The sequence below is a fragment of the Leguminivora glycinivorella genome, chromosome 6 (assembly GCF_023078275.1).
Source record: "Leguminivora glycinivorella isolate SPB_JAAS2020 chromosome 6, LegGlyc_1.1, whole genome shotgun sequence".
Classification (NCBI taxonomy): domain Eukaryota; kingdom Metazoa; phylum Arthropoda; class Insecta; order Lepidoptera; family Tortricidae; genus Leguminivora; species Leguminivora glycinivorella.
Window position 1 is genome coordinate 18,142,762 of NC_062976.1, and position 13,029 is coordinate 18,155,790.

The following is a 13,029-nucleotide window of genomic DNA, read 5'->3' on the forward strand; positions in this document are numbered from 1 at the left end:
AGCCGTGGCAAATGCCAGGATAACGCAAGGAGGATGATGAAAGAAATATAGTAATATTTTATTTCGGTTTATTGGACAGTGTTTAATCATATAAGACAAACTTTTAAAGAGTTAGGTAGCCTATTGGGCCTAGAAGACCAAAAAATATATTAAGTCCACGCTAAGTTTTGATCTACATCGCAGCGACAATGGCAATTGCGTGCAAACTCTAATATGCAGAACCTGTATACCTATAAGTAGGGCTGCCATCCGTCCGGGTTTCCCCGGATTTGTCCTAGTTTGGAGGCCGTCCGGGGGCCGTCCGGGCGGGGAGTCAAGAAGTGTCCGGGGAAAACCCGGACACTTTTCACGTAACCACGTAACTAACTAATGAGCATTATTGTGTATAATATTATAGTGCCATCTCTCGGTGAATTCTCTAATTTACGCGACCTGTATTATACGATGGTTTTTCAGGGATAATTCTTTATAATGTTAACCGATTTCGACAATTTTTACTTTATTTGAAAGATAATGTTTTAGGTAAAATCTCGTATAATTTTGAAATATGATATGGAAGTATAACATGTATATATGCAAGGGTGGTAAAATTAAAAGTTGAAATTGAAAAGTTTTTTGTCAATTAAAAAACAGTTTCTAAGATACACACTCAATTTATTTTTTCCTGTAATTTTTAGCATAAAGCCAATGTTTCGTAAAATTTTCACAATTTTTCGTTGAGAGCGGTATTTTTTAACATTTTCCTTCAAAATTCTTTTTTTTTTCTGTAAAAAAAATTATAAGAAATAGTTTTGATAATTATGTGCAATTTGAGCTCTTTCTAACGATACCCCCATTTAACCTAGTAACTTAGTAAAAAAAGACAAATTTAACCTAAAAAAAGACAAATTTAATTTTTTTGTAAGAAAAATTGTTTTGTTTTTGTTATTGTTTATTGCAATTGGGCATTTTCGCGAAAAAAGATTCAAAAACTTTTTTTGTAAAAGAGGTAAATTTAATGTTTTTCCTACTCAGAATCACGAGCCCTTTCGATCCTACGAGTAAAAAAAAAGCGTCCCAAATTTAATTTTTCCACTCCTTTACCATTTTTCAAACACTTTTTACAGCGGTTACAAAGTAGAAAGTACGCAAAATAATAGACAATTTTGTGACCACTTTTTTGTCTCCGGTTTTTTTCCTAGATCGAAAGGCCTCGTGATTTTGAGTAGGAAAAACAGTGTTTCTTCTCGCGAAAATGCCCAAATTACACATGGTGTGAAATGAAAAAGTAAATAAATATAAATTCTGACTCGTCCGGGGAAAAAATGCGATTTACGCCAAATGTCCGGGTTTTTTTGTATCTTTGTCCGGGTTTGGCAAAATTCGAGATGGCAGCCCTACCTATAAGCTACCTATGCAAGACAAAGATAATATGCCCAGCCGCTGCTCTCGACGTACTCGTATTTTAAGTTAAAAGTCGATAATACAGTTAAAGCATGATAAAATTCGACAGAAAGGAGTGTGCATCGATGAGATCATTATGTAGGTTGCGGCTACCGCTGCCCGGTTAAACTGTGACCTTGTGAATCACTCCGATAAGGTAACGTGCCGAATGAGTCGAAACGGCCACTGACAGCCGAACATACTAATGATACATTGAATACACGCACAGTTTTAATTCGTACAGATTTGTGGAACTCAAATGTGAGCAAATTCGAATGAATCTGGACTGGACCAATAGACCGTGTTTAAAATTGAAACACCGTGCAGCGTCTCTAAGTCTCTATTGAAACGATTTGCACGTGGTGGATGTTTTGCCGAGAAGTTTTTTGAGCAGGATTACTTTCCGGCTTCTCTTTTCTGAACATTTTACAGTTCATTGACATATTCCAAAGCCAAGGACATATTTAGTATTTCTTTAACACGCAATATGGGTGTACAAATAACTTTGCCCTAAATTGTCAAATGAATAGTTTACAAATGCTCAATCCTCCTGCCAAGCCACAAGTGTCTACAAATAGTCTCTAGGTAAATAATTAGTAGGTAAAGGTGCCTATGTACATATAAGGTATAGTTCACATACCATCTACTGATGGTTAACTTTCCGCGAAGCGCCCGAATTACCTGTTAAAGTAATAAATCGAAGCAAACGCGTTAACCTAATTGGAATTCAACGCTACTCCATTGTGACATTTGGTGAAGATTTCATTGTTTTTCCCGGAATAGATTGTGTGTTTTAATATAGTTAAGTGGGAAAGTGTGGTGTAATTAAGTGGTGGATTATATGGGGCTGGGCAACGGTGCGTGAGCGTAACGATTACTCCGCGAGGGAGTGTTCGCGAATATCCTAATGTGTATTAACTATTATAATCTCGACTCGTTTCTATTTCAGAAGCAGGGAGATCGCATCTGTACTTCAATTTCCATCCCGCTGGTTGATGGTACAAAAATAAGACAACCGAGTCAACCGGCAGAAAAGGGAGACAACTCTTCTTTCAGCTATTTGCTTGGGCAAACCAGAATGGGACAGGAAAAAAATGTACCTAAAAACACTAAATGCCTATTGTGTAATGAATCAAGCTATACCAACTTCTATTCGTTTCGCGGAATTGCGATTCGTTTACGCACAACTTTTCTTCAAGATTTTAATAGGTATAGAATAATCTGAAAATATACTGCACTGCAGTAGTTGTCAGGAACTTCACTTTTATGAGCCAAAGTTATGAATGACTATTTATGTAAACTTTGGGAAATAAGGTGACACTGGTTGGAGGACGCCTTGTTAGAAGACCAAACATGATTTTCGACTTCTTGAAACCTGACAAGAACATATAAAAATCCCGTTTTTCGGACAGGCAGTACAGCGTCTAAACCAAAGCACAAAAGGTTTAATTGAAAGCATTTGGCGAAAGGGGTGCGGCCCATTAGTTGGGCAAACATCACCTCTTTACACAAAGCTGTACCATCCATATTTTGTAGCTATACTCTAACTCGATAAGAGTCATTTTAGTGTCACATTTTCCGTAATTGCATCCTAAAGTAGACGAGCAGAGCAGAGGTGAGGCGAGGTCGGCGACTGGCCGCGTTACGATTAGAAGTTACTACTAGCTGTTCTTCCTATCACTGAAACTGCGGGCAAGAGCCGGTTTATCAAAACCAGTCGAAGATTGAACTCTGATATCTCATAGTGGGTTCGGACCTGGATGTCATACATACTGGATACATAAATAGCAAGATCGCATGCGGTACGGAGGTGGTGATAGAAGACATGCTTGCGGACGACGCCCGCCATTTCCGAACCATCCATATCGAATACATCTGCTTTGTTATAACGAGTTTGCATGCAATAAACTATGATATCATCGGAAGCTAAAAATAAATTCAAAGATATATTTTATACGAAATAATGGCATGAGCACATGTTTACCTCCGCCAACTTCTGTAGTTCCTCTAAAACTAGTCTAGTTTAGACCTAAACATGGATAAGAGAGAGCAGACACTACTGACACCTGACGAAGGAAAAACTAACTTGATAATCTGAGCACTTCCCAAATGTACATTAAATAATAAGTAGCTCGTCGACCTTCAAGCGAACACAGAGCTATTACGTTTTTATAAACAAACCGGCGTCGTTAAACTAAAATAGAAAAATATCGGTCCGAAGAGGACGACTTAAGAGCAATTAATATAATTTTGTTACATAAATGGTAACTAAAGTACCGTGAATTTGCTAAATATTGCTTCGCTTAAATTACCCACTGTAGTGTAGTTTCCTACTGTGAAAGTGTGACATGTTCCTACCAGTGTACGATTGCCAGCAATGAGCGGGCTGCGGATCAGCAGCACCTCTTGAGAAGTTGAGACTGCTTACCATCAGGCATTGGGCACGATACTTTCTTTTTTGTATGTATGGCAAGAGTTGCGTGTCAGTTGGGAACAGTCAGAGAATCTTATTACCGCGTTATTTAGTTATGCTAGTAGGGGAGGGTTTTTTACTCTACTCGACCCAACTGTTACCTACTTACTGCTAAGTCCGGAACAAGGGGTGTAAATGGTGTAATAGAAGAAAAGGCGTCAGCAATGGCTGATAAATTAAATACCATGTCATGTCATCAACTCTCATAGTTGATCATAAATGTTACTGCTAAAATAGGTTTTTTTTTTTTTTTTTTTTTTTTTTTTTTTTTATACTACGTCGGTGGCAAACAAGTATACGGCCCGCCTGATGTAAAGCGGTCACCGTAACCTATGGACGCCTGCAACTCAAACAGTGTCACATGCGCGTTGCCACCCCATTAGAAACTTGTACATTCCCTTTTGCTGTGTTAAGTACACAGTAAAAAGGAGTGTACAAGTTCTAAGGAGGGTTCGGGTTGCCGACGACTCAAAGGACAATAAACGGAACAAGTTAGTTCCGTAAGTCCTCCCGTCATCAGCACACCGCACCCTCGTTGAGCTCTGGCAGCCTTACTCACCGGCAGGAACACAACACTATGAGTAGGGTCTAGTGCTATTTGGCTGCGGTCTTCTGTAAGGCGGAGGTACTACCCCAGTTGGGCTCTGCTCTAGATTCGAGCGAGACAATATCCGCTGTGCTGTGCCCTACCACACAAAGCGGAATATCATTCGCTATGCCCTACCTCGTATAGTACGGTTTGCCAGACTCACTCAACGTAGGAACTTATAGATCAAAACTCATTGGTAGGACATGAACTGAACGCTATGGAGTGAACCACACATTGCACCTAAACCACTCAACTACCGCACCTACAGCTTTATTACATTTCTGTAAACGTTTATTCGAGTGAAGTCAAATAAATCCATGAATGTTAGCCATGGCTGGCGCAGGAATAAACAGAGGGCCGGGCAGGTGGAAGTGTTCTAAATCGTCGGATTTATGGGACACGTGGGGAATCGGGTCACGCAGGATTTTCCTTTACGAGTATGGCACTCATTTGACCTACTCGTTTTCATGATCCACAGTCGTATCCCAACGAAAACCAGGAAAGGTCACGTGAATGCCGTGTGGATATCGCTATGGTTGAATGCTACTCTCATTACGCTGAAGGCGTGACTCAGATTTCACAACACTGGACTCCACATAAATTCAGTTTTATGTAGGTATAGCCTTTTAGGTATGAGTCATCCACCAATTCATGTTCAGTTACCTTAAAGTCACACTTTGTTGGTTTAGGTGCTAATTGACAAACACATTTCAATGAAATATAAAATTTACCTGTGGTGTTCTTGCTCTAATTTCGAGCCCAAACTCTCTTTATATCGTTATGTAAATGATTAAAATGATACATTAGTCAATAGCATTTAAATATTTGTTAGAAACGAGCACAAGTTTTATTCACAGCACAGCTCTACTTGAGGGGTCCATATTGGCTCATATAAAATTATTTGTTATAAAATTATTGTTTATACCGATTTGTGCTCCGAATGATCATTACTCATAATTTTACTTATCATAATTTTGTTTCATTATTATCAATAGTACTACTATCACTGTTCATAAATTTCATAATAATCATTTAGCCGAAAATTTTTAATCATAAATTCTATACAAATATTTAATAACATTCATAATTTTGTGTTTAAGAAAATCATTCATCATAAAATTATTTAAAAAGTTTTGGGGCAGTTCTATGAAAAACTTGTGCCATTTGTAGAAGCGCGCTTGGAGCTTTTACAGTGACATAATACAATTTACATTAAAAAGTCGTTTCTGGGTTGCTCACGGTCACCGCTCGTCACTGCTCGGCTCACCTAACACGCTCGCTACGCTCGTCGTCGCACCTAACTGGACTGTCACATGTGATTTCTGTTCTGTTAACAATAATATAACGATAAATTATATTACTCGCAATCGTTATGATCAATAATTATATAAACATTAACATTAGTATAAAATGTATTTATGATGAATGACATTATGAACATAAGTCATTCGAAGTTACGATAGTTATTAACATAAAATTGTTATAAATAATGATCGTTATAATGTAAAATTGTATGAGAAACATTTTCGGACTACCAATAATCTATATACCAATTTTATATGAACTTTGGCGCACCCCTACTTGAGTAGAGCTAAAGAGTGATAAATGGGTTTTTTATAGGTATAGAGTATAAACTAATAACTATGGCCTGTAAATGCATTATATATCTGTGAAAGATAAAGATAATGCAACAGCGAGCTATACGTCATTCTGCATACTGAAGAGTATTATTATGGGTTAAAATGATTTCTATTGCCGACTGTACGCAACGCACTACTACGCAGTTGAAATCAGAGCGCTCGGGGTAGCGTCGCTTGCGTGTTGTAAATGGCTTGCAAATTTTGTGATTTGGAAGGGCTCGCGGGCAAGGCCACTGAAGTCGGTCACCGGGGGCAGCACTGCCGAGCCCTCCAGGCGCGCCCAGAGGATCTCTCCGCAATGCGACGCGTGCACAAACTGAAACTCTTCAACTGAACACAGCAAAGCCAAAACTTTATGACTTTATGAAGATATGTATGCCTGGTGGCGTATGGAGGACAAAATTATCGCAAATAAGAATAGGTAGATAAAATAGGTGATAGCCTGACATTATGGAAAATGTATTAGGTGAAAGCGTTTGAATTAAAGCCTGACCAGAAATATATGACTACTAAACTGTTAAACTTTATACTAAACTGAACTGTCACCCCAAAAATCAAAGTAACAGCACCCTGACAATAGTTATGTCTTTTTGGTCAGGCTTTACTCGTATAAACGATTTCCAAAAAGGAAGACGACCGGTCTGGCGTAGTTGGTAGTGACCCTGCCTGCTAAGCCGCGGTCCTGGGTTCGAATCCCAGTAAGGCCATTTAGTTGTGTGATGAGCACAACAAATATTTGTTCCTGAGTCATGGATGTTTTCTATGTACAGTCAAGTGCAAAAATACGTATCGAAATAATCGTCTCATAGATAGAATTTTTGAGTAAGATATGTACACCCATATTTTTATACTTGACTGTACATAAGTATGTATTTATCTATTTAAGTATGTATATCGTCGCTTAGCACTCATAGTAAAAGCTTTGCTTAGTTTGGGGCTAAGTTGATCTGTGTAAGGTGTCCCCAATATTTATTTAAAATGTTCTGTACGGAAAAGGCCGACGTTGTAACTGTTGGTAAGTGCCTACTTAGTTTTTAATAATTGTTTTATTTGATCAGAATACACAATATGAACGCATCCGTAACTATGTTCATACTAAATGATGCGTAAAGTGTGCGTAAAGTTAATCGATACTCGATAACTGATCAGTAGGATCTATTCAATCCAATACCGAGGTTCGGTCGCTTTGGTTACAATATTAGATTTATAAGCTAAATATCCAACTAGTTGATAGAATAATTTTGTAATTTATATTCTGGCTAAGACTTGGCACTCTTACAAATATGTAGTTAGTACAATCTTTACAAAATAGTTCTGCAAGTTTTTTTTTTTTTTATATACTACGTCGGTGGCAAACAAGTATACGGTCCGCCTGATGGAAAGCGGTCACCGTAACCTATGGACGCCTGCAACTCAAACAGTGTCACATGCGCGTTGCCACCCATTAGAAACTTGTACATTCCCTTTTGCTGTGTTAAGTAAGTACAGTCAACCAATTTGAATCATAGGCCACTGTAGAACCTTTGCACATTAAACGTCAATGTGACTTCTTATGGCAAATAGAACACGACTTAAATGAGAGAGGGTTCTAGAGTGGCCTAGGATTCAAATTGGTTGACTGTACACAGCAAAAAGGAGTGTACAAGTTCCAAGGAGGGTTCGGGTTGCCGACGACTCAAAGGACAATAGACGAAACAAGTTAGTCCCGTAAGTCGTCCCGTCATCAGCACACCGCACCCTCGTTGAGCTCTGGCAGCCTTACTCACCGGCAGGAACACAACACTATGAGTAGGGTCTAGTGCTATTTGGCTGCGGTCTTCTGTAAGGCGGAGGTACTACCCCAGTTGGGCTCTGCTCTAGATTCGAGCGAGACGATATCCGCTGTGCTGTGCCCTACCACACAAAGCGGAATATCATTCGCTATGCCCTACCTCCTACTAAAGTAGTTCGCCTAGAAATACAACAACTCTAAATTTGATTAGAATTCTTATGTATATACTACATACAAACGCGTACGCCATGGTAAGCTTTACTGACTGCATAAAGCTAGTGTGTGTAGGTATAATTACTTTAGGTAGGTATAAATATAAATTATTTAAAATGCTCAGATAACAGCATTTAATAAACATATAACTGTCATATATCAGTTTATTTTCTCTATACCTTTCTAGTTATAAAATATCATTAGGGGATTATATAAATATTTCATATTTTTAAATCAAAGGAAAAATATGTAATATGAAATATGTATATGATTTGAAATTTATATAAATATTTATTAATCTATAACTTCGGTTGAAGAAATAAGTACTAGTAGTGAAAGCCTAGAAGTCTACAAAACTTATTTTTAGCCTCAATGTGGATTCCATGCCAACTAGGCTATAAATTTTTACGCCTACCTATTAGTCCCAAACCTAATAAACAATGGGTATATTTCATGATTAACATTTACATTTTATACCTTTACCACATTTCTTTTTAATTAGTACATTTTACCTCAGCCCTATATATTTATGCGTAAGGATTTTGTAGAATAACAGATAATAAGTACTTAAAACTAGCTCAAGATGACGAGAAATCGAACAAAAAAATATACAAACTGATACTAACTTAGATTATGATTGTCAATGTTCACTAAAATTTTATTCGTTTTTAGAATATTATAAAAATAAGCAATTTTTTAATGAACAAAAGAAATCTTTAAAAAATACATACGTTTAGATCCACAGCGCAGGCTTCGTCATATTATAACAGAGTGTTCATCCACCTAACTACTAAATACTACTAAGTGCTTAAATACTTAAATTAAATTAAAGATTTGCAGTCATATCGCAGACCAGAAGGTATTTCAAAATATGCACTGTAAACATAGCTAAGCATCTCTTACAGTGCCTAATTTTCCACTCTAGACAGTAGGTATTCAGGTTTCGCACTAATCATCCTGTAAATATTGATGATTCTTCCTTATGCTATTTATTTTACATGATGACCAAAGTAAACAGGTATGACATTGAGTAGGCTGGTGAGTATGTGATTACTGATTAATGACACGAGCAGAATAGCAATGAATTCACTTAACAAAAACCATGATCGTGATGGTTAAATTATAAAAAACTTAAAAGTCGGTGATGTAATAGCGAGTTTTGATAGCATGCATAACAACTCAGTTCGCGGCCGTCGGCCGGTTCCGCCATCGCCGTGATAAAAATATTATAGCTACCTAACCAGTATTTTAAGAGATTCCTGGAAACTCGCGAAATTATCGATTGATTGCATGTTTTTAATATTCACCTAAAATATTATGTAGGTATGTATTAAAGCGACAACTTTTCTAATTTTGCATCAAAAGAAAAGGCAAAGCAACCGACACTATAGTTAGCTTTCTCACAAAGAAAAGAGCGGAGGCGGAACCACCACAGACATCGCGTTAGTTGTCTCAATGCCAGATTTGTTTTTATTTGCAAAAAACGAGCTGAGCTCACGCTTCCGACGTATCAACACAACTGTGCCTAGCTAGGGCAATGTGAGGGTACCTTTTACGTGAGAGAAGTAATGGAGACGGCTTCATAAAAATAACCCCGAGGGATTGCTACATGGAAAATCCATTCTGTTTCTTCAAATCAAAGGTCCCTGTCCCTACCACTTTCCTTGTATGAGTATTCGTGAGAGTAACGAGTGTTTCGGTGTAGGTACACCATATTGAACCGCGCGCACTCATTTTGTTTCAGTCTTTGAAGTTTATGCGAAATCGCGAAATTGGCACACATCGTGCCGCACAGGTTGCCGCGATAAGCATCGAACAGTCGTTCAAGCGGGTAATAAATGTCGTAAAGTTATCATATATACCTATTTCCGTACGTTAGTTGTGTAGGTTTGGAGACTATCCACACTCAGGCGAAGCATGTCGTAAGACGCGGAACGGACGTCAGCGCCGCGCCGCCCGAGTGTAATTTAAAATACAACAATAATACTTAGAGAATAAATAGACAGAAGATTGAAATTACAAAAAGTTAGGCAATATTCACATAAAAAATGCACAAAAATATTTTTCTAATTAGGTAATAAAAAAATTGTCATAAGTGTAAACGGGTGCTCGACCAGCCAATTTTTTAAGCGATAGGTACTTAAAGTTCGACACACTTAGGCGCTTCAACCACATATTGCGGCAATTTATTATAGACGGCAGTCCATCACATGTGTTAATTTGACCGTAAATTGGATTTCGCCAATTTACGGTCGATACCTACTAACTTTCCGGCATTTCGAATGTTGTACTTGGAACACATGATGTTAGTTTTGTCACAGAATATATGTATAATAGTACAAGTACAGAAGGCTCACTCCTTTGATGTTCACAAAATGACGCCATTCTAAATTCTTACCTACATTAACAAACGGACCGCACGCGAGCAGCCAACATTGAATTTTTCCCCTCACTAGCTCGGAAACACGTGTTTTGTCCTTTAATACCAGCGGGTAAAAACGCATTTTATCCACTAGTGCTTTAAAATTGATAAAAGTAGGTGAATCTAGTAATAAAGATCATTTACCACCTGTGGAACTACTGGAAGCAGTGATAAAAGAAAATCTTGCAGTACAAAAGGCGGACTAATGCTTTAAGGCATTCTCTACTATGTTGATCTTTCTTTTATGCGGGGGGCTTCGCCCCCCGAGCCCTCCTTTATATGCTCTTAAGGGTCTCAAGAAAACCCTATCCCAACTTATTTTAAATACTACGTTGATCTTTCTTTTATGCGGGGCTTCGCCCCCGAGCCCCCCCCCCTTATTTACTCTAAACGGTCACAAGAAAACCCTAACCCAACTTATTTTAAATACTACGTTGATCTTTCTTTTTTGCGGGGGCTTCGCCCCCCGAGCCCCCCCTTTATTTCCTCTGGAGGGTCACAAGAAAACCTTAACCCAACTTATTTTAAATACTACGTTGATCTGTCTTTTTTGTGGGGGGCTTCGATCGCCCCTGAGCCCCCCTTTATTTGCTCTTAAGGGTTTCAAGAAAACCCTATCCCAACTTATTTTAAATACTACTTTGATCTTTTTAGTAGTTCCAGTTCATATCTTCCGTCTCCATCATCAGACCTTGAAACCTAATCGTAGTCAAAGTTCATTACAAGACTTTTCTAAGAAACCCAAAAACTACTATGATACGATGTTCTATCATGTAGTTCCAGTTCATATCTTCCGGCTCCATCATCAGACCTTGAAACCTAATCGTAGTCAAAGTTCATTACAAGACTTTTCTAAGAAACGCAAAAACAGCTATGATACGATGTTACATCATGTAGTTCCAGTTCATATCTTCCGGCTTCATCATCAGACCTTGAAACCTTATCGTAGTCAAAGTTCATTTCAAGACTTTTCTAAGAAACCCAAAAACTGCTATGATACGATGTTTCATCATGTAGTTCCAGTTCATATCTTCCGGCTCCATCATCAGACCTTGAATCGTAGTCAAAGTTCATTACAAGACTTTTCTAAGAAACCCAAAAACAGCTATGATACGATGTTCCATCATGTAGTTCCAGTTCATATCTTCCGGCTCCATCATCAGATCAGTTCAACAGTACCATATTATTGTACTGTCATCAGAACTACATACAGCTGCCAATTATCATTACGCTACGATCCTTGGAAGATGGTTAAATTAGCCTCCGTAAATTCCATTACATAGTTAGTTACATACACGACGACCTAATAAAAGCGTGTTAATATTAATATTAGCGCCATCTAGCTGAGCCCTTCTTCTGTGTGGTACTGAGGTAAGTACGTTTTATTCTTAGACTTTATCTGTCTATACGGAGTTATATATGTCTTTGACTAGAAGTATAGGTACTCTAATGAGTATTATTGTATTTAGCGCCGTCTCTCGGCAAAATTTACTAAGTAATTTACGCGACTTGAGACTTGTGCGAACCTTTAGGCATGGAAAGTCACATGAAAAGTTGTCGAAACTAATAATAGATGGCGCTGCATTTAAATTTCTTGACTGATAACTCTAATACTAAATTGAATATACTCTAAGGTAGAGCAGAGTCTAATACCTCCGCTTTACAAAAGACCGCAATCAAGTAGCACTAGACTTTACTCATTGTTGTGTTCCTGCCGGTGAGTAAGGCAGCCAGAGCTCAACGAGGGTGCGGTACTCCTTCCTTCCTTCCCCCTCCTTCCTTCAGTCTTCGGCACCCAGGCCCCTTCTAAGTACAGGTTTGTACAAGTTTCTAATGAGTCGAGTCGGCAACGCACATGTGCCACTCCTTGAGTGGCAGGCGTCCATATGTAACAGTCACCGCTTTCCATCAGGCGGACCGTATGCATGTTTGCCACCTACGTGGTACAAAAAAAAACTCTCGACGAATTCACCTTAAACATTAAAAACTAAATCAAAATCGATTGATTCGTTCGGGAGCTATGATGCCAGACAGAAATGTCAAGCGTCAAACCTATTATTATTATAATATTTTTGCGTTGGTGGTTAAAAACAAGAAACCTCCTTTAAAACTATAATAAAACACAACTTTCTATGAAAATCGGTAAAGTGCGAGTCGGATTTCGACATTTCCATACAAAAAGGTCATGAGCGCCTGACTACACTAGATTTGTACTTTAAAGATTTTGCGTATATTTTGGAAACTATAAGAGATAGAGCAAATAGACTTCAGATTTTGGTTGTCGGTGGCACAATTTTTTTATTTTCGTATATATACACCATTTTTTGGACCTATTAGGGCAATATTATGGTCAGTGCAGTTCTAAACAGTCGTAAGCGCCTCTTTTTTAGTAGGAACTTAAGTCATTTTGGCAAATGCTTAAAATTTTTAACAACTTCATTACTCAACTAATAAAACATTTTTTTCCATTTTTTATTTTTGCACTTTGTTGGCGTGATT

At 38.1% G+C, this 13,029-nt stretch overlaps 1 protein-coding gene across 1 annotated transcript in view; it reads right to left on the bottom strand.

Annotated features, from left to right (window-relative positions):
• LOC125227089 (piezo-type mechanosensitive ion channel component-like) overlaps nt 1-13,029 on the bottom strand; it is a 74,370-nt gene that overhangs the window by 58,087 nt on the left and 3,254 nt on the right.